This window comes from Oryctolagus cuniculus, chromosome 6 (genome assembly GCF_051225735.1).
Source record: "Oryctolagus cuniculus isolate XC-2025 breed Fujian yellow rabbit chromosome 6, ASM5122573v1, whole genome shotgun sequence".
Classification (NCBI taxonomy): domain Eukaryota; kingdom Metazoa; phylum Chordata; class Mammalia; order Lagomorpha; family Leporidae; genus Oryctolagus; species Oryctolagus cuniculus.
This window is the reverse complement of record NC_142872.1, coordinates 17,619,461-17,647,084: the sequence shown is the minus strand read 5'-3', so window position 1 is coordinate 17,647,084 and position 27,624 is coordinate 17,619,461. Positions and strand designations below refer to the sequence as shown.

Below are 27,624 nucleotides of genomic sequence, written 5' to 3'. Positions count from 1 at the left end.
CCAGCGCCGTGGCTCACTAGGCTAATCCTCCGCCTTCGGTGCTGGCACACCAGGTTCTAGTCCCGGTAGGGGCGCCAGATTCTGTCCCAGTTGCTCCTCTTCCGGTCCAGCGCTCTGCTGTAGCCCGGGAGTGCAGTGGAAGATGGCCCAGATCCCTGGGCCCTGCACCCGCATGGGAGACCAGGAGAAGCACCTGGCTCCTGCCATCGGATCAGCGCGGTGCGCCGGCCGCAGTGTGCCGGCCACAGCGGCCACTGGAGGGTGAACCAACAGTAAAGGAAGACCTCTCTCTCTGTCTCTCTATCTCACTGTCCAGTCTGCCTGTCACAAAAAGAAAAAAAAAGAAGAAAGAAAGAAAAGAAAAGAGAAAGAATATTCTTCTGGATTTTGGACGTAGCCAAGGTGACCACCATTCCAGGTGGCCCTGGACTGAAGTGTTTCCTAGGACACAAGACTCCATGTTAAAACCAGGAGATTTCTGGGCAAACAGGGACCTGCTGGTTTCCGCTGTACCAGCCTCCACACTCCCACATGCAGTGAAAGCTCCCAGTCAGGAGGGGGAACCCCAGATGCTCCCTCCCTAGCAAGGCAGTCCGAAGTCCCTTGGGCAGAAATTTCAGGAAGATGAATCTAGAAGCAGCAGTTCTTGTATTCTATTTCCTTTCTAAATGATTGACAAAAAATAATCTAAGATCATTTTTCAACAGCCTCATTTTTCAATTATCAACTACAGAATTAAACCGGAATGCAAACACGAAATTTTAACACAATGTTAAAAACGAACATGTCTAAAATATTAATAGCAACTGTAAATGATTTATAATGCCCTCTTGGGTGTATTTTATGATTTATTGATGTCATTTTCGTGGCTCCGTGGGTGACAGTCGCCTCGCTGCATGCGTGCCCTGGTGGGTTTCCAGCCTGGTTCCTCAGTAAACAACACACTTAGACCCTGGCTGGATGCACAGCAGATTGCAGGTGAAAGAGAAATAGGAAAGATGGTATTTTTCCCCCATAAATTGGGGGATTGTAGGGCTAAAGGGGCTTGAGAGGTACTTATTTCTGGCTTTCTCAGCTACATGCCAGGCCACACTGGAGCTAACTTCAATGGCTGCAATTTCACAAGCTCCCGGTGTTAATTTACAATGTCAGTCTTTGTTGACAAAAATTCTACTTTAGATCTAACCTTCACCCTTTCTACATCAAGCAAAACCCATTTCCTGGAGAACAGCTCCTGCCTGCCTTGGCCGTTAACTTCTCTTCTTTGACCCAATAATGCATTTTGAAACCTTTCTTTTCATCCCAAAAATGTTGTTGTCCAGCTTACCATGTTATGATTTTCTTTTGGTTTCTCTACAAGTTTTCTGAGACTCACTCAGATTCTGGTACCTAAAATCTGCTATAATCAAAATTCTGCCCCTGATGCTGTCCGCCATCTCTCAGTCAATTCTCCCTCTGCAGAAAGCAAAGCTCTCAGTGCACCTGTCGGATGAACGGAAGTGTTTCCTTTTCATCTTCTTTCCCCTGGGAACCACACACACACATCCAAGCAGCAGCCACACAGGCCTGTGCTACTGCAGGGTACAAGCCGTGCTCAAAAACGACCATTCCCTTCCCCGTCTGCTACCCTCTTCAAATCTCTAAAGTCTTCCACATAGGAACACAGATCTGGGGCCTCACCAAGTTAAACCAATGGTAACAATTGCCTGTCTCCCTATTTGAAATTAGAACGCAGACCCAGAATTCTTTTTTGTTGTTGTTGCTTTTATTTTACTTATTTATTTGTAAATAAATAAATGAGAGAGAGAGAGCGAGAGAGAGCGAGCACACAGAGCTCCATTCTACTGGTTCACACCCCAAATGCCTTTAACACCCTGGGACTAGGCCAATGCCAGGAATGCAATCCAGGTCTCCCACGTCGGTAGCAAGAACCCAATTACTTGAGCCATCACTGCTGCTTCCCAGGCAGGGTCTGCATTAGCAGGAAGCTGGAATCAGGAGCTGGAGACAAAAATCAATCCTAGGCACTCCAGTTATGGACACAGGCATCTTTATATATATATATATATATATATATATATATATATATAGGCAGAATGGACAGTGAGAGAGAGAGACAGAGAGAGAGGCCTTCCTTTGCCGTTGGTTCACCCTCCAATGGCTGCCGTGGCTGGCGTGCTGCGGCTGGCACACCGCGCTGATCCAAAGCCAGGAGCCAGGTGCTTCTCCTGGTCTCCCATGGGGTGCAGGGCCCAAGCACTTGGGCCATCCTCCACTGCACTCCCGGGCTACAGCAGAGAGCTGGCCTGGAAGAGGGGCAACTGGGACAAAATCCGGTGCCCCTACCGGGACTAGACCTGGTGTGCAGGTGCTGCAGGCAGAGGATTAGCCTAGTGAGCCACGGCGCCGGCCTGGACACAGGCATCTTAACCAGCATCTTACCTGCTAGGCGAAATGCCTGCTCCGCTAGACCCCCAAATTCTGGTAGCAAACTAACAAAACCCTCAGAGTCTTTTACTCGAAGTTTATTTTTCTGTCTCCAATATTTGGCTTTTGAACTCCAATTCAGTATTGCTGATATGCAGTCACTGAATTTTTTTCCATGAGAGGTGGCTGGTCACTTCTCATCTTATTCCGGTGACACTTGTTTTTCCTTACCGTGCTACAACACAGTAATTACATAGACAGCACCAGTGACCCTGGTGCACAGCACGTAACTGCCAAGGTCCACGACCTGGCGAACAATTTACCACAGCAGCCAAGGGAGAAACTGAAGCGAGGGGTTCAGATTTGCCACATTCCTTCTTTATCGCCAATATGTAGAAGAGGTGATTATGCTTATGAAGATACAGAAACACTAAACACAATCAGTATGCACTTGTTGATTGGGTGCTTAGTTACGGGAGTACTTTAAAATGTTTATGGAAAATGGAATAAAAAGGTAAGTTTATTTTAGTGCAAAAAATTTTGAAGTCCATGCATAGTTTCTTTGTGATATGCGTTTTCCTAGTATAATGAAGCCCCTTTCTGGTTATAAGTATTTAGAGAACACCTACCAGTCCTACCCAGGCACAGACAGTTTTTAAGTTGAATGAGATTTACTGGGAGCTCTTAAGTTGGGAGAGTTGCTTATAGAGAACTCTAAGGAACAGAAGCTGAGATGGAGTTAGGAGAGCAAATGATTTATTGTAGTGGGGAATACATTTGTAAGAAGAAAGGGGGAACTTTCAAATTTTTAATTAAGATTTATTTATATTTTATTTGAAAGGCAGAGTTACTGAGGAAAAGGGAAAGGCAGAGAGAGAACATTAAGATGAGACATGAGGAGCTGTCAGATCATGGCACCAACCTGACCAAGTGTTTGCCGGCCCAAGAAGGGGCTGGATCAAATCCTGCCCATCAGCACTGGGGTGGTAGCTATGACAGGGAGCAACCCAAGAAGAGTTTGCTATATGTATGCACAAAAGCTGAAGCTGACATGGAAGACTTAACGACTGGGGCTGCCAGCTAACGCCAGTCCTCACAGTGAGCACAGCGTTCTTCCACGAAGGGGTGCCTGCCTCATGGACAAAGCAAAAGAACAGGAAAATAGAAATCACAGTTAAGTGTAGAAGCCAAGAGATCTAAATTCAGTGAAGTGGATCCAATCCCAAAAAGGTCTGGATTACAAAAGATGGAGGGAGTGTTGCAGCTTGGGGATGACCTGAGAGTTGGGGTTACCTCCAGGTGAAGTCTAAGACTTTCTTTTATGGGTAAACAAAGGCACAAGGCATGGACATATCATTCTAGCTTAAAGAGCCAGGAGTGTGATATGCAATTAAAAATGCATAAAACATTCCACTGATGTCTCTCCTCTAGGCAGCAACTCAGTTCAAAAATCTTCGGGACATTTGATGTTTGCTCAATGATCCCTCGCTCAGTAACAGAAGCCAGGGCATCGTGCCACTGCATGACAGACTTGAATTGCCCTGGTATGGTGTCAAGGAAGCAGGTCTGGACTGAGACCCTCAGAACCAATACTAGGACTGCTCCTTCAAGATAGGTGGTCTTGAGAAAACTACTTATCCTTACTGTTTCAGTGTATGACATGTAAAATACGGACAAAAAAATGTAGTACCTCCCACACAAGGATGTTGTTAGGGTTAAACACACATTCCTCAAACTGTAGTCCTGGCTCAGCAGCATCCCCATTACCCGGAAATATAGAGCCTCAAGCCCTACCCCAGACCTTCAGAATCAGAGTTCACATTTGAAAAATGTCCCAAGGTGTTTTGCATGCACATTAAAGATGGAAAAACACCGGGTTGACATTAGAATTACATAAACCTCTTAATACAGTGTTTGCATGTAGTAACTACGCAACAGATACTGTTTTATGATTATAATTGTTATTTCCATTCTGAAGCATCTTGGATAGGTGCATCACTGAAGAACCTAAGTATTCATATCTATAAAGCAGGGGTCACAACAACATCCAACTACCCGAGCACCAGATGATCTTGTAAAGCCCTTTCAAACTCCAGGAGACCCGTGATAGACCTATGAGCACCTGAAGGTGAAGGCTAGCATTTCACCAACATTCTCAGGTGCAATACCCAGAGCATTACATGTATCCTCTTATTTAGTCAACCAACAACGCTGAGATAGGTACCAAGTTTAATGCTTATGTTAAAGATGAATGAACTGAAACATGGAGAGATTTAATAACTTGTTCAATAAAACATACAATGAGAGAGTCAAGACTTAAATTTTGACAACCTGACATGACAAACCACACTCCAAAGAATGAAGTTAAACTAACTCCAACACCAGCCATGCCATCAAATGTAGCATATGATGGACATCTCCAGGTCATAGCAGGCAACAAACAGGCTCTGGGTTCTCAAGTCTAACTGTTCAGTGAACATGAAAGGGTAGAGATTTGGGGGCCAGCGTTGTGGTGCAGCAGGTTAAGACAACAACTGCAATGCCTTCTTGAGCATCAGTTAAAGTCCTGGCTGCTCCACTTTTGATCAAGCTCCCTGTCAGTGTGCCTGGGAAGGCAGAAAAACATGGCCCATAGTGTCTGGGTCCCTGCCACCCACATAGAAGAGCTTCAGCCTGCCCTAGCCCTTGCTGTTACAACCATCTGGGGAGTGAACCAGCAGACAGAAGATCTTTCTATATCTATTTTTATATATCTCTCTCCCCTTCTCTCTCTTCCACTCCCTGTATGTAACTCTGTCTTTAAAATAAACAAATATATCAGCAAATTTTTAAAAATAAAGAGTAGAATTGTTTTTAAACTTAGACTTCTCAAGTCTTCTCCCTGGAGATTCTGATTCAGTAGATTGAAAGAGCAGTCCAAGGTTTTCAGGCCCAAGCTTTTCGTTTTTATTTTTTTTTAAGCTGTTATGCATGAATCTGATGCAGAGTGAAGACTGAGGGTATGTGGGAAAAAATATAGGATAACAAGCCATTTCCTCCCTGTTCAGTATGTGGTAATTTAAATGTCTTGCTAAAGATATTGGAAGGAATGAGGAAAGAAGAGAGGAAAGGAGGAAGGAAGACAACAAGAAGGCAGAGGAGAGGTTGGTTGATTATGAAGGCATGAGCAATTCTCCCTGACTCCTGCAACCCATCCAGGATCTAGGTGGTCTCCTCACATGTGCTGTAAATGATAATCAAACATCTCCGGAGCCGCCATGGCTTGTGGCATAATTAATGACACCGCGGAGGGAATACGTTGGTACTACTCAAAGGAGAATTCTATTATCACCTTATCTCCCCCAGAAAGACATTCTGGGAGACACTCTTTCAGCCAAAGGGAGGTGCGTTTTACTTACATTGTTTTTTTTATAGAAAACTTTTATTTAATAAATATAAATTTCTGAAGTACAACTTTTGGATTATAGCAGTTCTTCCCCCTATAACCTCCCTCCCACCTGCAAGCCATCCCATTTCCTACTCCCTCTCCCATCCCATTCTTCATTAAGATTCATTTTTAATTATCTTTATATACAGAAGATCAACTCTATACTAAGTAAAGATTTCAACAGTTTCTTGCATTATTATTTAATAGTCCAAAAGGCTTCAGATGCAAGGAATACATGCACCAGATACAAGGAATACATCACCAAAGACAATGATGAGAAGACATCACAGCAAGAAGAAAGCACATGGATGAGGAGAGAAGGAAAGGACTGGACAGAATCCTTAGTTGTTCCTGGGGCACAGGGAGAGAACATCAGCATCTTCCAGAGCCTTCTGTCCACAGAAACAATGATAACACCTTCACCTGAAGCAAACTTTAGCCCTGACCTACAGGCACACAAACCAGAGAACAGTCTGTAAGCAGCAATAAGGGTTCATCCCAGAACAAATGCCCTGAGACATTGAAAAGCAAGGACTGTGGACAAGGAGAAGGGGGAACCAGGAGCCCAGCTGTCCCAGCAGAAAATAGTCCTGAACCATTCACACAGAAGAAGGAGAACTAGAATACAAGATCAAATTCCACTTTATAAGAGTTTGCAGTTTGTTGTCTATTTTGATGCTGAAGTTGAACACTAGCTTTAATTATGGAGTTTGGTTTCATTCATTCTCAAAAAACCATTTCATTGTCTTTAAAACACCTTAATTAAAGAGACCCTCAACGTTATCCTGCAGAGGCACCTGGAACAAATAGACGCAAGGTGAACATTATACATAAAGTCTGATGGCCAAGTTACATAAACAGAAATGCCTACAAAACACTGCCTCAAGCTAAATGTCCTTCTCGGTGCTCAGCTCATGACACAGCCGATCCCTCAAAGGCTATAGAAAGATAACAGGTTAGCACACAATGCAGAAGGAAATCACTCTTTCCATGAATAGGGGATTTTTGAATTGGAAAAGATGGTATAATGTGCTAGACAACATACATTCAGCCTAGATTTGAATAGAGAGAAATCAATAGCTGAAATTGAGAGGCATTTATGTTAAAAACAAGTGGATAATCTTTTCTAAATAAGGCTTTAATTAACATTTATTCTTAAATAAAATACCACAAATTTTGCATTGCTATTTAACATCCCAGAATTCTTCAGGGATATACCAGGTACAAGGGACTTACGATGGTGGTGAATAATTCATGCAGAATATAGAGTCATAGATAAAAACAGAAGAGCAGTTGATTGGTTTTTTCCAAGAAATTGTTAATTTTACATTACATTTTATTGAACTGGTCTCAAAAAATAACAGAGCCTGAACATTATTATTGCAGTTATTACCTTGCCTTTCCAAGTGCCATATCTTGTTCTCTCTTGAGCTGATACATTCTGATTACTTTTGCTTACTTTAGAGATTTGCTTTTTCTAAGAAAAAAAATGCTTGACTAGGACCTCTCATATTCAAATTTCTTCAAGTTATAACCACTTGCTATCAAATTTAAATAATCTCCCCTATTTTATTGGAATCAGTTTGTTCATTTCCAACCTACACCTTCTATTTAATATGTGGAACCATTTCTTACCGCCCTTTTTCCCTAAATACAAAGCACAAGTGTGTCTTTCATTAGTCACAGTAGTAGTGACAGCCTCACGATGCCCAAGGAATGAGGACAGCTCACATGATGTCTCTCCAAATACAACCACGGCAGAGTTTAGTTTGATTGAAAGATTCCATGGGTTCTTGCTCCTTGGATTAAGCAAGGGAACCAATTTTCAGGACCTTGAGAACAGCTGTCATGGAGCAGACTAGCCATTTATTGAGAGGCACAGATGTGGGGCCTGGTTAGGGCTATCTGTCTCTCTTCATTTCCAGAAGAGCTCTGGGGGCTGTACTTCTTGGAGTTTCCTACTCAGGCTTCTCATTGTTTATCAAACTGCCATTCACTCTGGCGTACAGATCTCATGATGCATCAAGCAGTTCTGTTTGGGTTTCCTGTTTTCTGGCTGGAGGATTTTTGTTTTTGTTTGGTTTTTGATTATTTATTCATTGTTGGTTATTCAGAGAAACTAAGGTCAGGGTTCTTCATGCTCAGTTTTAAGCTATTAGCCTTTGCTAACCTGCCCAATTCTACATAGAGAAAATACACAAATTGGACCCAAATGTATTTTTGTGAATTGCTGAAACTGCCTTGGCTCGACAGGAGCAATGTAGGGTCATGTTTTGGACACAGAAAAAAGTCAACAAGGTCCAGGCTTCCTTCTCTCCCCAACCTTTCATCCACAACTGCTTTAAAAAAAACTGATGGGGCCATTATTGTGCAACGGTTAAGCTGACACCTGCAGTACTAGCATCCAGTATTGGAGAGCTGGTTCGAGTCCCAGCTGCTCTGCTTCCAATCCAGCTCCCTGCTAATGCTCCTGGAAATCAGCAAAAGATGGCCCAAGGATTGGGCTCCTGCCACCTATTTTTTATTTTATTATTTTTTAAAAGATTTATTTATTTATTTGAAAGTCAGAGTTACATAGAGAGAAGGAGAGGCAGAGCCATTGAGATGCCACCTCCCCTCTGCTGTCCTTTAGGCTCCTGCTTGGCAAGAATCTTTCCCAACTCTGCACTTCACGTACCTTTGCAAGGTCTGCCCTACTCCCTCCTCTCTCGGTTCTAAGTTCCTCCAGCGTGGGGCTTGTGCTGGATCATCTCATATTGCACAGGGACCACATATTGCATAGAGTGGCTGTTCTTTAAGTGACTGCTGAATACACAAATGCCTTTTTTTTAAAAAAAATATTTATTTACTTGAAAGGCAGCATTACAGAGAGGCAAAGGCAGAGAGACAGATCCTCCATTCGCTGATTCACACCCCAGATGGCCGCAACGGCCGGAGCTTTGCTGATTCGAAGCCAGGAGCCAGGAGCTTCTTCCAGGTCTCCCACGCAGGTGCAGGGACCCAAGGACTTAGTTCATCTTCTACTGCTTCCCCAGGCCATAGTAGGGAGCTAGATTGGAAGTGGAGCAGCCGGGACACGAACAAGTACCCATATGGGATGCTGGCACTGCAGGTGGCAGCTTTACCCACTGTGCCACAGTGCTGGCTCCACTGCCACACCTAGATAGGAGACCTGGATGAATTTCCTAGCTCCTGGCTTCAGCTTGGTCCAGCCCTGGCCTTTGAAGCCATCAGGAGAGTGAGCCATCAGATACAAGATCTCTTTCTCTGTCTCTCCTGAATTCAAATAAATAAAACAAAACTTAAAAAAATATTGAATTGCAGCCAGCGCCGCGGCTCACTAGGTTACTCCTCCGCCTAGCGGCGCCGGCACACCGGGTTCTAGTCCCGGTTGGGGCGCCGGATTCTGTCCCGGTTGCCCCTCTTCCAGGCCAGCTCTCTGCTGTGGCCAGGGAGTGCAGTGGAGGATGGCCCAGGTGCTTGGGCCCTGCACCCCATGGGAGACCAGGAAAAGCACCTGGCTCCTGGCTCCTGCCATCGGATCAGCGCGGTGCGCCGGCCGCAGAGCGCCAGCCGCGGCGGCCATTGGAGGGTGAACCAACGGCAAAGGAAGACCTTTCTCTCTGTCTCTCTCTCTCTCACTGTCCACTCTGCCTGTCAAAAAAAAAAATATATTGAATTGCAGTGGACTAGGGTTTGTGGTGTCAAGAAAAATTGAAGATACTATCCGTCAAACTTGTGTAACCAGCATGTCATAGTTCACAGGTTGTTTCTGGAGTAATGGCTAGCCTTGCCCCAGGAGAGCCCCTGATAGGTAGAGGGCTCTACCCCCAGCGTGTGTATGGGCAGAATCTCTAAAATTCCAGATGCTAAATAGTCCAAGGAAGGAACTCCACTTGCTTGTCTCACTCTTTGGCCATTTCGTAGCCAAGCGCACTCCCTTGCAGCGTGAGATGCTCACAAGCATCACAAGGGCTGATCGGTTGAGGAGGAGCAGTCACACACAGATGGACCCTGACTCAGCAGCCTGGAAGCGGCTCCTCCAGGAGATGCTGCTGGTTTTTGTTGGTGCTTAAATATGGTCCAAAGTGATTCAGCATTTCACTCGCTGCATAGGCTACACTGCCTCCTACAGGTTCTGTGGAGGTTTCCCATGCCTCAGTGCTGTGTTCAATCAGGAAGCTCCTCACCAGCCTTCCTAGGCTTCCAACTGCACCTCCTTAAATCACCCCACAGCCTTTCCTCCCAAATTACCAGACCTCTGAATTTCTGCTCCTAGAAAAAGAAGTTTCTTGGGCCGGTGCCGTGGTACAGAGGGTTAAAGCCCCTCCTCCAGCACCAGCATCTCATATGGACACTGGTTCGAGTCCCAGCTGTTCCACTTCTGATCCAGCTCTTTGCTGTGGCCTGGGAAGGCAGTAGAAGATGGCCCAAGTCCTTGGGCCCCTGCACTCATGTGGGAGACCTTGAAGAAGCTCCTGGCTTTAGACTGGTGCAGCTCTGGCCATTGCAGCCAATTAGGGAGTGAACCAGCCGATGGAAGACACTTCTCACTCTCTGCCTCTTCTCTCTCTGTGTAACTCTGACTTTCAAATAAAATAAATAAATCTTTGAACATACACTACTTTTGAGATAAAACAAGAAAGCTTTGGTGAGAAGAAGAAATCATATACACAGTTCTGGGGAAAGGAATGGCTTTACACTGCTCAGCATTAGCCCCAGAGGCTAGAGACAGCAGGAAGATGTTTTCTAACTTTTTGAAGAAAATGGGGTTGCCAAAGTAATATTCTTTACCAAATCCAACTCATGTCTTGCAGTAAAATAAAGATATTTTTAGCCACACAAGCTGTGTTGCCTAAGTCAGTTCAATACAGCAGAAGTTAACCTAGCAAAGGAATAGTTATAAATTGCAGAGGTCACACAGACTGAGGAAGGAGCCAACCGCTCTCGCATGAGTGACACCCAACAGCACAGCCTGGGTCTGCCCACCAAGGGAGCCATGGCCCCTCACAGAGGGGCAAGGAGGCTGCTGCAATGGGTGCCACTTCCAACCTCAGCCCCTGCCACCACCAGGAGGTTGCCTCCTCAGGTGCCATCATCACACACTGGACTCGGGCCCTGTTGTGGTGCCACACCAAAATCAGCGTCTGTCTTTTTTTCCCAGGGAATTCACTTCTAGATAGGGATTTTGACTCTGACTCAGATATGCTTAACCGGTGGCCTCAAAACCACATGTCTTCAATCTAACAGCTGAAAAATTACCTGAAAAATCTTCTTTGTTGAGAATGCAGAGTTTATAATGTGGAAAACCATGAAAACAATGGGAGGAGAGTGTTCAAAAATTAAGGACAGTGAATGACACATGACCACTGCACACAGACTTAAACTTTCACTTCTTATGGCCTCTTTCTTGGGAAGCTTCTAGAAGATGCTAGTTTCTTCACCACACAATGAATGAGTCAAGAAAATAAGAACGAGAGAAAATTAGGGAACCCAGGACATCTCTCACATCGACCCAGGTAAAGGAAATTCACAAGATGATGAAGGAGGAGAGATGAAAACAGCAACTCTGTGTGGAGTGGAAGACAGAGCAATCAGAACAGTGTGGGAAGGAGTGGGCACGGATCCCAGAGACCACCTGATGTGTGAGACACTGCTGAATCAACTGAAGAATCATGAGGCTCCTGGATCTCGGAAAAACTGGTGGCAGATAAGCATTAATCACAGAAAAATAAGGAGCTACCTACAGTCTTGGAATGCTGGTTGTCTCAGGTGTGGATAGCACTCATGTGGGCACACCAGTTTAAACACTGAACACTGATAAGACAATCAGTGAGGGACTGTACAGGGAGAAGGGAAGTGCTGTAGGCACAGGCACTAGTCCTCACCTTCCACATGAGGAAGCCAAAGATAATGGCAAGAAACAGCAATATAAGCAGTTTCCTTAGCATGTGGAAACAAACAGCAGAAGAAACAGTTTTTAAAAACTTAAAAATTGTAGCCTTTAGGGAACAAAACATTGGGATGAGTTGGGGTAGGGATTGCTGTTTTCATTGTAAGCCCAAAAGTATTATGCCATTTTTGAAGTCTTATTTCATGCTTATACTCATGTATATATTTCATATATATGTTATACATATATACATACTCATGCACACTACTTACAATTTTAAAATAATTTAGAATAAAGCATTTCTTGTGGTGCATTTATGGCCTGTCTTTAAGACCCATCCATCTCCTGTCTCCAATTCTCTCCTTGCTGTGATACACCTGCTCATTCTATAAACCATTCTCTCATCCTGTCAAGATGAAAAACTACACTGGCCACTGGCTCCTTTCTGAAAATCAACCCTAGAGAAACTAGAGAAGCTAGAGGGAAATGGATTTGAAGAACCAATAACAAAAATAAAATAAAACGAAACAACACAAGTCCCTGGGGAGTCTGAAGATGTGGGAGTTGTTGTGGGTGGAGGAGGGGATAGGGAGGAGAGAACTGCTTCAGGCTGCTGGGGGGTGAGGTCACAGAACCACGTTTCTGTTCTGCCGTATGCACAATGCCAACCTGTGCAGTCAGCACAGAAACTGGCAGCAACAGCTGAGGCTACAGGTGTGCGGAGGGTACAACCAGAACTGCAAAGGAAGGAAAAGGTGGGTGTGGACAGACCAGCTACCCTGGAGCACCCGCCTGTAGACCTCCCATTGCAAATCTCCAGGGTGGGGGGGTTAAACCCTAGAGATGGCTTTGAGAGCAATTTGTGAAATATGGACCACAGCAATCACTTGGGGATGATGGGAAAGTGCAGTGATCCAGTTTCTCACCATCAGTTCTGCAGCCCCTGAGGCTCTGTTCCCTGCACTCCTTCCTTTGGCTCTCATGGACCTGGGAGGAAATAAACTGGACACTGGGATTTAGCCCTTTCACAACACAACCTTATCTAGTAATGGATACGCCCAAGGGCAGAGCTCTTCAGACCACATAACCAGAAAGCAGTAAAACCTACAACTACTGTACATGACAACAAATGCAACAGTACAAAGCACCTAAATTAGCATTATTTAAAGAGATGACCAAAAGATTTAAATGATGATGATAAAAATATCCCAAAGTTAAGGCTGATTTCAGCAACATGATGAAAGAATAATAAAATATTAAGGAGGGGACCAGCGCTGTGTCATTGCGGGTAAAGCTACCACCTGCAGTGCCGGCATCCCATATGGACGCTGGTTCCAGATCTGGCTGCTCCACTTCCAATTTAGCTCTCTGCTATGGCCTGGGAAAGTAATACAAGATGGCCCCAAGTCCTTGGCCTCTGCACCCGTGTGGGAGGCCCAGGGAAAGCTCCTGGCTCCTGGCTTCAGATTGGCACAGCTCCAGCCATTGTAGCCAACTGGGGAGTGAACCAGCGGATGGAAATCTCTCTCTTTCTCTCTCTCTGCCTCTCCTTCTCTGACTTCCAAATAAATAAATAAATCTTAAAAAAAATTAAGGAAGGCCAAACTAAATAGTAGGCATAGGTTGATTATGAAGTTGAATTAAATGACACAATAGGTAAAATACAGCACTATGGATAATGGTGATGAACAAATCAATGAGTTGGGAGATCGCATTGAGAAGCACACCCAGATCAGAAGGAAAGGGTCAAACGACAGAAAACTGAAAAGAAAGCTTGACAAAAGGTAGAAGGCAGAGCACTAGCCGGCGCTGTGGCTCACTAGGCTAATCCTCCGCCTTGCGGCGCCGGCACACCGGGTTCGAGTCCCGGTCGGGGCGCCGGATTCTGTCCTGGTTGCCCCTCTTCCAGGCCAGCTCTCTGCTATGGCCAGGGTGTGCAGTGGAGGATGGCCCAAGTGCTTGGGCCCTGCACCCCATGGGAGACCAGGATAAGTACCTGGCTCCTGCCATCGGATCAGCGCAGTGTGCCGGCTGCAGTGCGCCGGCCGCGGCAGCCATTGGAGAGTGAACCAACGGCAAAGGAAGACCTTTCTCTCTGTCTCTCTCTCTCTCACTGTCCACTCTGCCTGTCAGAAAAAAAAAAAAAAGAGAAGGCAGAGCACTAATGCCTACACACACAGGCTTTGCAATGTGTCAGCACAGCTAGGCTGAGCTGCATTTCCCAAAATTTCTTTTTCTGTATTTTCCACCTAGGGTCTCGTGAAAGATCTGTAGGTCATTGTCATTCATCCTCTTGGAGTGAAGCAGCATTGCAGCCATCAATCGCTCCACCTTCCCCACTAACCGTCTCTGACTGCTGGACCAGGAGTATGTTTGGCAATTGTGATGAAGGGTTCTGGTTTCTGACAGAACCATAAACAATCATGGTATAAGGCAACAAGAACCAGTAAGAATTTTCACCCTTCCTCGCAGGTTCCAGCTCTCAAAGTTATTTACGTCTATTGTGTCTGCACAGTAGAGATGTGCTGCCATGCACCTCTCCCTAATTCTGTACTGAACGACCTCATGCTGAAGGCATGAAATTGGCCACTGTTGGAGTGTTCACACCATGATGGTGGGCAATGCTAAAACCATTGCTTAATTTATTGCTTGGTTGATTGTGTGGAACACAGGTCACTACATTTGGCAGGCCAAATCCAGCCCTCCACCTGTTTTTGTAAATAAAATGTTATTGAAACACACCCTCATACATTTGTTTATACATTGTCTATGGTTGCTTTCATGTTTTAATGACTGTGCAATAGTTCAAACAGAGCACGTAAGCACAAAAAATGAAAAATATTCATATTCCCTCTCTGGCCCTTATAGAATGTCTGCTGACCCTTCTTGACTCAAAAACAGTACAAATGGGCCAGAGTAGTGACAAGTGGGTTAAGCCACACTTGCAATGCCTGGCATTCCAAAAGAGCACCAGTTCAAGTCCAGGCTGCTCCACTTCCAATGCAGCTCTCTGCTAATGTGCCTGGGAACGTTGCTAAAGATGGACAAGTACTTGGGGCCCTGCCACCCATGTAGGAGGCCTGGCTGAAATTCCAGACTTGACTTCAGCCTGGCCCAGCCCTGGCCATTGCAGCTATTTGGTGGAGCGAATCAGTGAAGGGCCGATCTCTCTCCCCACCCACCCACCTCTATAATTCTGCTTTTTGGATAAAATAAATAATAAATGTTTCTTAAAGAGAAAAGTTTAAGAATGTCTACTAATTATAATTTTTACTTTATTTATTTACTTTTATTTATTAGAAAGGTGGAGCAACATAAAGTGGGGGGAGAGAAAGAGAGGGAGGGGCCGGCGCCGTGGCTCAATAGGCTAATCCTCCACCTAGCGGCGCTGGCACACCGGGTTCAAGTCCTGGTTGGGGCGCCGGATTCTGTCCCAGTTGCCCCTCTTCCAGGCCAGCTCTCTGCTGAGCCCGGGAGTGCAGTGGAGGATGGCCCAAGTGCTTGGGTCCTGCACCCCATGGGAGAACAGGATAAGTACCTGGCTCCTGCCTTCGGATCAGCGCGGTTGCGCCGGCCGCGGCGGCCATTGGAGGGTGAACCAACGGAAAAAAAGGAAGACCTTTCTCTCTGTCTCTATCTCTCTCTCTCTCTTTCACTGTCCACTCTGCCTGTAAAAAAGGAAAGGAAAGGAAAGGAAAGGAAAGGAAAGGAAAGGAAAGGAAAGGAAAGGAAAGGAAAGGAAAGGAAAGGAAAGGAAAGGAAAGGAAAGGAGGAAGGAAGGAAGGGGGAAGGAAGGAAAGAAACAGAGGGAGAGAGGCCGGCGCCGTGGCTCAATAGGCTAATCCTCCGCCTGCGGCACCGGAACACCGGGTTCTAGTCCCAGTCAGGGTGCTGGATTCTGTCCCGGTTGCCCCTCTTCCAGGCCAGCTCTCTGCTGTGGCCAGGGAGTGCAGTGGAGGATGGCCCAGGTGCTTGGGCCCTGCACCCCATGGGAGACCAGGAAAAGCACCTGGCTCCTGGCTCCTGCCATCGGATCAGCGCGGTGCGCCGGCCGCAGAGCGCCGGCCGCGGCGGCCATTGGAGGGTGAACCAACGGCAAAGGAAGACCTTTCTCTCTGTCTCTCTCTCTCACTGTCCACTCTGCCTGTCAAAAAAAAAAAAAAAAAACGCATAATGTTTGTGGCTGTCAGATTTTGAACAACATGAAAATTGAGAAATGATCTTCCAATATTTAAAAACTATTGTCTGATTCAGCAAGGATATCATATCACTGCCAAACAAGTCAAGATTCAGCTTATGTCTTTGCTATTTAAATTCTGACTTAGTTGCCAAAGTAAACGCAAGCATCAACCTACATTTGTGTGAGCATTGCACTCTTCAACTGCAACTATAGCATTACCATGGACAGAAATCTGGGCAAAAATCAAGGCAAAGCTTTCTATCAGAATTAGTTAACCATATGGAATGCACAACATTGTCTATTTATTACTATTTGTAAAATGCTTGCTAAACATCCTTTATATCAATAAAATATATCACATGCATGCTTTTACACACACTAGTATGTGTGTGTTAAACATTTACTAGCATAGCACTGGTTACACAGCATCCTGACTCCACTTACTAAAAAGTTTATTACTCTAGTTTCAGGTGAACAACATCATCGATTGTCACCATCTGTAATTATATTGCAAGGAATAATAGTTGAACAGTCTGGTGAGCCAAATCATATCACACTTGAATTTTTGAAACTGTGCTAATCTTTATGTAAACAACCATAATCCCTCCTCGATTATTTTTTATTATTTTTTATTTCATTTTTTTATTTTTTGACAGGCAGAGTGGACAGTGAGAGAGAGAGACAGAGAGAAAGGTCTTCCTTTGCCGTTGGTTCACCCTCCAATGACCGCTGCGTCCGGCACGCTGCGGCTGGCACACCGCGCTGATCCAAAGGCAGGAGCCAGGTGCTTTTCCTGGTCTCCCATGGGGTGCAGGGCCCAAGCACTTGGGCCATCCTCCACTGCACTCCCGGGCTCAGCAGAGAGCTGGCCTGGAAGAGGGGCAACCAGGACAGAATCCAGCACCCCGACCGGGACTAGAACCCGGTGTGCCGGCGCCGCAAGGTGGAGGATTAGCCTAGTGAGCTGCGGTGCCAGCCTCCTCCTCGATTATTTTTAAGATGTCTCGTTTCCCTGGGAAACATTGCCTATATTGTGTACCAAATGTTCATATGCAGTTTTGGCTAATTCCTATTTTTCCTATTTTGTACCATTAGTCTACCTGCTGTGAAAGCTTTTGATTTGTGAATGTTAATTTTAAGCCCCTATATTGCTAAATTATTTTACTGTTTGAATTAATTTTTTAAAATAAATTATTTTGGATTTCCCAGATACACAATTATTTCATCTGAAAAATAGTTGTAACTCTTCATTTTCTCTTTTCTAAATACAATAGTTAATAGCTTCAAAGTATTTTTTTTTTTTGACAGGCAGAGTTAGACAGTAAGAGAGAGAGAGAGAGACAGAGAGAAATGTCTTCCTTCCATTGGTTCACCCCACAAATGGCCACTATGGCCGGCACACTGCACCAATCCGAAGCCAGGAGCCAGGTACTTCCTCCTGGTCTCCCATGCAGGTGCAGGGGGGCCCAAGCACTTGTCTTCCACAGGCTTCCTGGGCCACAGCAGAGAACTGGACTGGAAGTGGAGCAACTGGGACAGAATCTGGCACCCCAACCAGGACTAGAACCTGGTGTGCTGGTGCCGCAGGTGGAAGATTAGCCAAGTGAGCTGTGGTGCTGGCCGCAAAGTATTGCTATGTAGAAATAAAAATTGTATGATTCCTCTCTAGAACCTGACTTTAGGGGGAAAGTTTTCAGTGTCTTCTCATTACAGAATGTGGGTTTAAAGCTGATTACATATATATATATATATATATATATTATAAATATATATAATTACTGAGAAGTGTAGTAAGCTAAAAAGTGGCCCTGTAGATATCAGGTCCTGTTGTCTAAAACTTGTGAGTATTACCTTAAAAAGCAAAGACTCTGCCTATGTAATCAAGTTTAGGATTTTGAGATGGGAGGATTATCACAGATTGGACAAGTGGGTCTTAAATGCAGACACACACATCTTCTCAAGAGGTATGCAGGGAGATTTGACACTGGCAGAAGAGTAAAAGGCACTGTGACCATGACAGCAGAGACTGGAGTGATTCAGCCACAAGCCGTGGAATGCTGGAAGCCACCCAAAAGTGGAACATGCAAGGGACAGATTCTGCCCTACACCTCCAGAGAGACTGCAGCCCAGCTAAGACCTTGATTGTGGCCCAGTGATAATGACTTTGGACTTCTGACCTCCAGAATTGTGTAAGAATACATTTCTGTGGTTTGAAGCCACCGAATTTCTGTTAAGTTGTTATAGCAGCCACAGAGAATAATACCAGGAAGTATCCAAGAAGTATTTTATTTTGTTAGCCTTTTTAACACAAATGGATAGTGATGTTTATCAAACATCTTTTCTGCATCTAGGGATATCATAATTTTTTTCTTAGCTCTATGAATGAGATGAATTATATCCATGTATTTCCTTAGATTAAACCACCCTTGCATTCCTGGAATAAATTCCACGTAAGTGTGATAAGTCATTTCTAGCCTGCTGTTGTTGCTAAGTTTTTCAGATTTTTATACCAGTACTCACAGGTAAGATTGAGGTGTTTTCCTTTATGCAGCAACCTTTCTCAAATTTTCAGACCAATTTCATATAATTCCACATTCAATTCATAAAACAAAATGCTTTATTCTCTACTCTCAGGAAAAAATTTAACTAGTAATGTGATTAGTTGACTTTGAAGGTTTGGTGGAATTCCCCTGTGCAAACATCTACGACAGGTGCCTCTTACAATGGGGAAAGTAATTAATTATTTTCCTAGTTCTTCAATGGTACTTGATTGGTTTATACTTTCTACTTCTGTCAATTTTAGAAGATTGCATTTTTCTCTTAAAATTTATTTATTTTAGATCTTTGTAAAAAAATAACAATGGGAATAGGAGAGGGAAGAGGAAGAAGTATGGGAGTATGGATGGGAAGAAGGGTAGGAGGGGAGGAATCACTATGTTCCTAAATTTCCTAAATAAACTTCATGAAATGCATGAAGTTTGCATACTTTAAATGAAATGTATAAAATACATAAATAAATTTTAAAATATAAAAATAAAATTTATCTATTTTACCTAGATATTCCTATTTATTTGTATAGATTTGAGCAAAACCATATCATGGGCTTTTTTTCTCAAAAGTTTTAATTTTCCCCCTTTTCATTCTTATTGCTGTCTTGTCATTTTTTTAAAAAAGATTTATTTATTTATTTGAAAGAGTTACACAGAGAGAAGGTGAGGCAGAGAGAGAGAGAGAGAGGGAGGGAGGGGTCTTCCATCCGTTGGTTCACTCTCTAATTGGCCACAAGGGCTAGAGCTGCGCCAATCTGAAGCCAGGAGCCAGGAACTTCTTTTGGTCTCTCATGCAGGTACAGGGGCCCAAGGCCTTGGACCATCTTCTATTGCTTTCCCAGATCATAGCAGACAGCTGGATCAGAAGTGGAGCAGCCAGGTCCCATATGGGATGCTGGCACTGCAGGTGGCGGTGGCAGCTTTACCTGTTACTCCACAGCACCAGCCCCTGTCTTGTCATTTTTAATTTCATATATTTGTCATGTCTCCTATATTTGTTTGGTTATATTAATTAATGAGTATCTATCTTGCTAATATTATTTTCAAAAAAAATTTGTAGTATATAAAACCCACTGCTTTAATTTTAATTCATTAATTTTGCTTTTGTCTTTATTAATTTTTCCTGCTGTTATCTTTTGAAATACACTGTTCTTTTTCTAATTCTTTGAATTTGGTGCTTTCTCATATTCTCACTTTGCAGGTTATTATTGCAACAGGTAGTAAGAGGTATGAATTTTTCCCTAAAAATTGCTTTAGTCATATCCCACAGCTCTAATATATTGTATTTTCATTTTCATTACTTTCTAACAATCTGCAATTTTTTCATTTTCTTTTAATCCTCTAAATCATTTAATAATTTTTAAATTCCTAGATTAAAGAGTTCTTTTAACATTTTGTTATTAATTTCTACATTGTTACACAAAGCTCAGGAAGTATGTTTTATTTATTTTCTTTAGAATTTAGTAGTTTTGTGATTTAAGATAGAGTCAAATTTTCATGAATGTTCAAGTGTACTTTAAGAAAATACATGGTCTTTGTTATCAGAGTTCACTGTATGAGTTTTTTTTCTATGCTGTTTATATTCTAATTGATTTTTTCTTCATTTGTTCACTCTTGTATGCTGATCATACTTGACAGCCTTTAACTTTTAAGATGAATTTGCCTTCACTTAAAGTTCTTGACTCGGGGCCAGCGCTGTAGTGCAGCAGATTAAGCCACTGTCTACTGTGCCGGCTTCTCATATGGGTGCCAGTTCAAGTCCCAGCTACTCTGCTTCTGATCCAACTCCCTGCCAACAGCCTGGGAAAGCAGCAGAAGATGGCTCAAGTCCTTGGACCCCTGCACCCATGTGTGAGACTTAGAGAAATGTCCTGGCTACCAGCTTTGGCCTGCCCCAGCACAGCCCCAGCCATTGCAACCATTTGGGGAGTGAATCAGCAGATGGAAGATCTCTTTGTCTCTCCTTTCTGTGACTCTTTCAAAATAAATAAATAAATAAATCTTTAAAAAAACAAGTAAGTTCATGACTCACTTTTTTTCCACGTTGAGATTCTTACATGTGTTAGTATCTTTATCTACATATAAATAGTATCTAACACATACTGGCCAAAGAGAGTACTATCATAAAACCTAGTGACAATTTGATTTCTTTCCTTTATTAACGACTATTAATGACCTTTTCTTTCTCCTAGATGTCCTAAGGATTTTTTTTTAACTGTAATGAAGAGCAATAGTTTGATTAGACTGTACATTAATGCTAATTGTTCTGGGTCAATTTTTCTCAGGAACGCAATCACTTTTACTATATGCTCTCAACTTGTTTTTTATTTTATGGACATTTTCTTACAGACAAGAATGAGCAAGGACAGGCCAAGAAGTAGAACTCAGTCCAGGTCTCCCATTTGGGTGGCTGGTGCCCAACTACTGCCTCCCAAGGTGCACATTAGCAGGCAGCTGGAATGGAGAGCAGAGCTGAGACTCAAACTCAGGAAATTCCAACCTGGGATGTGGGCATTCCGATCAGCAGCTTAATCACTTTGACAAATGCCTGTCCCTAGGAATATCTTCTTAAAAAAATTGATTGAGGGGCTGGTGCTATGGCACAATGGGTTAAAGCCCCAGCCTGCAGCACCAGCATCCCATATGGATGCCAGTTCAATTCCCAGTTGCTTCACTTCTGATCCAGCTCTTTGCTAATGTACCTGGGAGAGCAGTGGAGAATGGCCCAAGTCCTTGAGCCCCTGCACCCATGTGGGAGACCTGAAAGAAGCTCCTGGCTCCTGGTTTCGGATGGCTCAGCTCTGGCCATTGCAGCCATTTTTGGGGTGAAACTGCAGATGGAAGACCTCTATGTTTTACCTCTCTCTGTAACTCTGTCTTTCAAATAAATAAAACAAATATTTTTTAAAAAATTGATTGATTTGAAAGGCACAGTTGTATATAAAGAGGGAAGGAGAGAGGAGGGAGGAGAGACAGACAGACAGACAGACAGATCTTCCATTCTCTGGTTCACTCCTCATATGGCTGCAGCAACAACTCAGGGCTGGGCCAGGGCAAAGCCAGGAGCCAGAAACTTCATCTTGCCTCTCACTGGATACAGGGGCACAAGCACTTGGGACATCTTCAGCTGCTTTCACAGTTGCAATAGCAGAGAGCTGGACTAGAAGTAGAGCAGCTGGGACTCATTTGGGATGCCAGCATTGCAGATGGCAGCTTAAATCACTGTGCCACAATGCCAATCTCTAGGAACATTTTCTTGAATTACAGCTTTCAGTATTTATCCTCATTCATTGCCTTGGTGTACTTCTTCAGGTGATCCTTTTATTGGTATGTTGGATCTTCTTTGCCCTTTGTCTTTATTCTCTGCTTTTATTTCTTTTTTTTACTTATTCAAATTTCTTCTTTTCTCCTTTTATTTCTCTTAAGACACTATCAGTTATAGCTACTTGTTTCTTTGTAATCATTTTTTTCTATTATTTCAAATTCTTTCCTGAGCCACCTTTTTTCAAAGCATTTTTCAATTAATCATCACAATTTTAGTTTTTTTTCATTCTGCTTTATGTTGTTGTTTTGCAAGTTTGTCTTTTTTGGGCTTTTTAAAATATTTGGTAGGGACAGCATTGCAGCATAACGGGATGGGTTGCCTTCTGTGATATTGTCAACCCATCTGGTTCCTCTGCTTCTCATCCAGTTCCCTGCTAATGACCTGGGAAAAGCAGCAGAAAATGACCCAGGAGTTTGGGCCCCTGCCACTCATGCAGGAGACCCAGATTAAGCTTCTGGCTCCTGGCTTTATCCTGACCCAGCCCAGGGCCATTTTGGCCATTTGGGGAGTGGATCAGTGGATGGAGGATCTCCCTCCCTCTCTTTCTCTCTGCAACTCTGTCTTTGAAATAAATCTTCTTTTTAAAGAAATACTTGGCAACAATTTCTTTTCACCCCTACTGGCAACTTTCATAGTCTGTAGAACTGTTATTAGTCTCTCTATTCCTTTCTTTTTATAATTTTTTTGAGTTGTGGCTATATTTGTAGCTCTATGGTTAGCACTTCTTGAGATTTGCCATCTCTGTTCCTTTGCTTTTATCTGGATTTCCTTTTTCCTTTGTCCTTAGTACTCCTGTTCAGCTTGATTCAGATTGTACTTTCATCAATTTCTCCTTAGTGTGGAATTCTGCTTTGAAAGGAGGTTTCTGTCTACTAATCTGAAGAGTCTGTAGACCTATTTATCTTCAGAGTAATCAGATGTTACTGTAATCAGAGTCTGCTTGCATTCCACAAATGGACCTCCCAGACCATCGCCCTCCCTCGCCCCCGTTCTAGCTCCTGTTCTGTTCTCAGCTCACTGAGCTTTTCAAAGAGTACATCGTGGCAATGTTCACTGGGCCATCAGAAACCCAGATGCTCTTCTTCCACATCCTCCCACTTAGATTCCAATATACAAAGTAGCTTTTCATTCAGTTGTGTTTCAGACATTGCCCATGAGTTTTTAGTGTAGACGTTCCTGTTCCTTTATGTATATGAGGCAGTAAGAGGAGACTCAACATTATGCTGCCATCATCCCAGAATGCCAACCATAATTGTTAGTGAATACACTTCAGAGGTCATTATCAAAACCATAAAGAAAATATGTATATGTATAAGATATTAAGAGTCAAAAGAAAAAAATTAAAAAATTTGGGTGACCATGTGACTATCTACCTATAAAAATTCAAAGGGATCAATAAAATAATTACCATAACTATTCAAGTTGCTTGGTCTCATTGCCAGATCCATGAACTTAAAGTTTTTAAACTTATGAAATCACAAAAAGCATATTAGAAAATTTAACACATAAACCAGCATTTACAATTCAAAATAATACAGCATCTAGGAATTAATTTAGTCAGGAGAATACAAGATTGCCATGGAGAAAACAAAACAAAAATGAAGGACATTAAGAAGATCTAACAAGTAGAGAGACAATTAACATTCTTGGATGGTATAACTAAATATTATAAAGTTGAAAATTATCCCCAAAGTGATCTATAAATTCAGTGTAATACCAATGAAAATGCCAGCTGTATTTTTCAAGGTTTTCATCTGAAAATTCTACAGAGGAACAATGTCCACCAGTAGGGAAAGTGATTGAGAGGGAAAGGGTGATAAAAGGAGAGTGAGAAAAAGAAGACTTAAGGAAACTTTCCATACTGGATAATGAAATATACAGAGAAGCCACTGCCAAAAGCAAAGCATGGTATTCAGGGCAAGAGCAGACAAACAGACCAAAGCAATGGTTGAAGTCAGACTCAGACCCACTGAAAGTCAGACCCAGAAGCCAACTTCACTTCCAATTCAGGCGCCAACACTAATCAAATGGGAAAGAATTAATCATGTGGTAGTCAGCGCTGGGAAACTGAATCACCACATGAAGCAAAGTAAGTAGCCACTGGACAGAAAAGGGTCACTGAGTACTTTAGAGATCCACATTTTTTTTAAAAAAAGATGTATTTAAAAGGCAGAATTACAGAGAGAGAAGGAGAGAGACAGAGACAGAGAGAGAGATCTTCTATCCACTGGTTCACACCCCAGATGGCCACAATGGCCAGGGCTGGGCCAGGCAGAAGCCACAAACCAGGAGATTCATCCAAGTCTCCCACGTGGGTGCAGGTACCCAAGCACTTGGGCCATCTTCCACTGCTTTCCCAAGCCGTTGTTAGGCAGCTGGATCAGAAGTGGAACATCCGGGACTCAAACCAGCACCCAATATGTTGCAGGCAGTGGCTTAACATACTAGGCCACAACACCGACCCTAAAGGTCCATATTTACATAATAAAATTATAATACTAGTAGGAGAAAATACAGGAAAATATCTTTATGACCTAGAATTGATGGATTTTTTAAAAAACAAAACCCCAAAGACACAAATTATACAGCAAGGATCTTATGAATTTAAAGGAAAACTAACAATCTCAAGGCAATGAACAAAATGATAGATAAAATTAACAAGCAGCAATCTCAAGGCAATGAACAAAATGATGTATAAAATTAACTAGCAGAAAATCTGGAGAATTTTATAAAATGTAAAACTAATGAGGGACAAACAGCCAGGGTATCCACAGGAATCCTCTAGAGCAACTAGAAAAAGGGAATTGCTCCACAAGAAAGAGGACAGAAGTTTGTACACCCAAGGAATTCACAAGTAAGGAACCCAAAAGGCTGAAGAGTACATGAGACAAGATTCTAAGTAATCAGTACTCAGAGAAAATAAAATCAAACCCAAATGAAATCAGTTCTCCTCAACTTGATCCACAGATTTATTACAATCCCAACAAAAATACCAGCAAGACATTTTGTGGATATTGACAAGCTGATTGTAAAACATGGAAAGGCAAAAGACCAGACTGGCAAACACAATACGAAGAACAAGGTTGGAGGAATCATGCTATCAACTTCAAGACTTACTACACATGCACGGTGACCAAGACAGTGTAGTGTTAGAAAGAATAGACAAACAGATCAATGAAGCAGGATAGAGCCAAGGAACAGTCACATAGATACAGTGAACCGATCTTTGACAAATGAGCAAAACTATCCACCAGAGGAAGGTAACGCTTGCCATAAATCATGCTAGAACAAGTAGACATCATATGCCCAAATAAGAAAAAAGAAATCTAGACAAAGATCTTATACCCTTCATAAAAATTAACCCAGAATGTTTCATAGATCTAAATGTGAAGCTCTTTTTTTAAAAAAAAAAAATAGATTTATTTATTTGTTTGAAAGTCAGAATTACACACAGAGAGAAGGAGAGGCAAAGAGAGAGAGAGAGAGAGGGAGGGAGGGAGGGAGGGAGGGCAGGAGAGAGAGGGAAAAGGAGGTCTTCCATCCACTGGTTCACTCCCCAATTGGCCGCAACGGCCGGAGCTACACCGATCTAAAGCCAGGAGCTAGGAGATTCTTCCAGGTTTCCCATATGGGTGCAGGCGCCCAAGGACTTGGGCCATCTTCTACTGATTTCTCAGGCCATAGCAGAGAGCTGAATAGAAGTGGAGCAGCTGGGACTTCAACTGGCACCCATATAGGATGCTGCCATTGCAGGTGGTGGCTTTACCCACTATGCCACAGTGCAGGCCCCAAAATCTGAAATGCAAAACTCTAAAACTCCCAGAACATAACATAGGAGAAAATCTAAATGATCTTGGGTTTCACGATGAATATTCAGTTACAAGAATAAAGGCACACTCTGTTAAAGAAATAAATGATAAATGGGTATTCATTAGAATGAAAACCTCTGCTCCAGGAAAAACACTGTCAAGAGAATGCAAAGATAAGCCACAGAATGGAAAAGTATTTGTAAAATACATTTGAAAGAGATCTGTTTTCCAAAATACACAAGAAATTCTAAAAAATAAAGAAAATAACAAACTTGATTTAAAAATGGACAAAGGAGTTTAACAGATACCTTACCAAAACTTACAAATATATGGAAAAATAAACATAGAAAAAGATACTCCACATTATGTCATTAAGACAATGCAAGTTGGAGGCAGCATCGTGGTGTCGTAGGTAAAGCCACAGCCTGCAATACCAGCATCCCATATGGGTGCCGGTTGTTATTCCAGCTGCTCCACTTCTAATCCAGCTCCCTACTACAAGCCTGGGAAAAGCAGTGGAAGATGTCCCTTGTTTTGGGGCCCCTGCCACCCATGTGGGAGATCTAGATGAAGCTCCTGGCTGCTGGCTTCAGCCTGGCCCAACCCTGGCCATTGTGGCCATCCTGGGAGTGAACCAGCAAATGGAAGCTCTTTCTCTATCTCTGCCTCTCTCTTTCTCTGTAACTCAGACTTTCAAATAAATATATAAATCTTCTTAGAAAGAGAAAATTTAAATTAAACAATAATTACATACCACTACATATCAAAATGTCCAAAACCCAGAACCCTGACAACACCAAATGCTGGCAAAGGATAGTAAGCAACAGGAACTTTGATTCACTGCTGGTGAAATTCAAAATGGGACGGCCTCTTTGGAAGGCAATTTAGCAGTTTCTCACAAAACTAAATATACTCTTACCATATGACAGAAAAATCACAATCTTTGGTATTTATTCAGATGAATTGAAAGTTTACATTTATACAAAAACATGTACACATACAGTTGTTTTATTCATAATTGTCAGAACTTAGAGGCAATCAAAATACACTTTGGGTAGTGAACAGGTAAATAAGCTGTGGATATCCAAACAATGGAATATTAGCACTAAAATCAAAGTTGCTATCAAGCCATGAAAAAGTATGCAGGAATCTTAAATGCACATCAGTGAAAGAAGTCAATATAAGAAGGTTAGATCCTGTATTATTTTAGCTGCACAATATTCCAGAAAAAACCAAAACTATGAAGACAGGAAAAGGATTAGTGGTTTCCAGAGGGCCAGGGAGAGGGTAAGACGAATTGGCCAACCACAGAAGACGTCCGGACAGTGAAACTATTCTATATGAAACTATAATAGTAGATACCTGTTGTTACACATCTCTGAAAACTTACAGGAGGTTCAACACCAAGAGCAAACCCTGTTGAAAACCATGAGCTTCAGGAGGTAATGGTGTCTCTGTTCAGGTTCATCCATTTCTAACAAACGCATAATCTGGGGCTGATGTTGAGGATGGTTGGGGGGGAGGGTCCAGTATGAGGGCGGGGCAGGAGCACAGCGTACTTGGGAACTCTCTGCACTTTCTGCTTTATTTTACCATGAATCTGAAACTGCTCTCAAAAACAGAGTCTATCTAAAAAAGGGAGAATAAGGCCTCATTTTATTTCTGCAATATAAGCAGATATGAGATAGCTGGATAATGCCAAGTGCTAGCGGAGAGGTGGGGGTATCATGCACTGCTAGGGGTGTGGAGTGTAGACGAGTGCACCTTCTGCAGCACAATCTGGCAGATCTGTAGCACCAGTTGGTCTAATGAGTGTGCAGATACCTGGGATCATTCATGAATACCCACCCCACAGTCTAGAAGCGGGTACACATTTTCAGCTCACTTGTAGGAGCAGAGCAGTAGGGGTTACCTTAGTGTTTGGCACCTGGAGTAGGCGCAGGGAATATAGATAGTGAAGTATAATAGTTGTAGCAGTTAGAAGGCTACAGACCTTATATACACTTGACAACAT

At 43.0% G+C, this 27,624-nt stretch overlaps 1 long non-coding RNA gene across 4 annotated transcripts in view; it reads right to left on the bottom strand.

The window, feature by feature from the left end:
* The window catches only part of LOC149126039 (uncharacterized), a 64,086-nt gene that overhangs the window by 15,131 nt on the left and 21,331 nt on the right, over positions 1 to 27,624 (bottom strand). For 2 of the 4 annotated variants that reach the window (XR_016234889.1, XR_016234885.1), the window contains one exon: positions 1,797 to 1,988. The exons of 1 other annotated variant lie outside the window; for it this stretch is intronic. This is a non-coding gene — a long non-coding RNA (uncharacterized LOC149126039). Of the gene's footprint in view, positions 1 to 1,796; positions 2,002 to 27,624 lie in introns of those variants that run through there. One more of the 4 variants, XR_016234886.1, reaches the window with a different exon arrangement.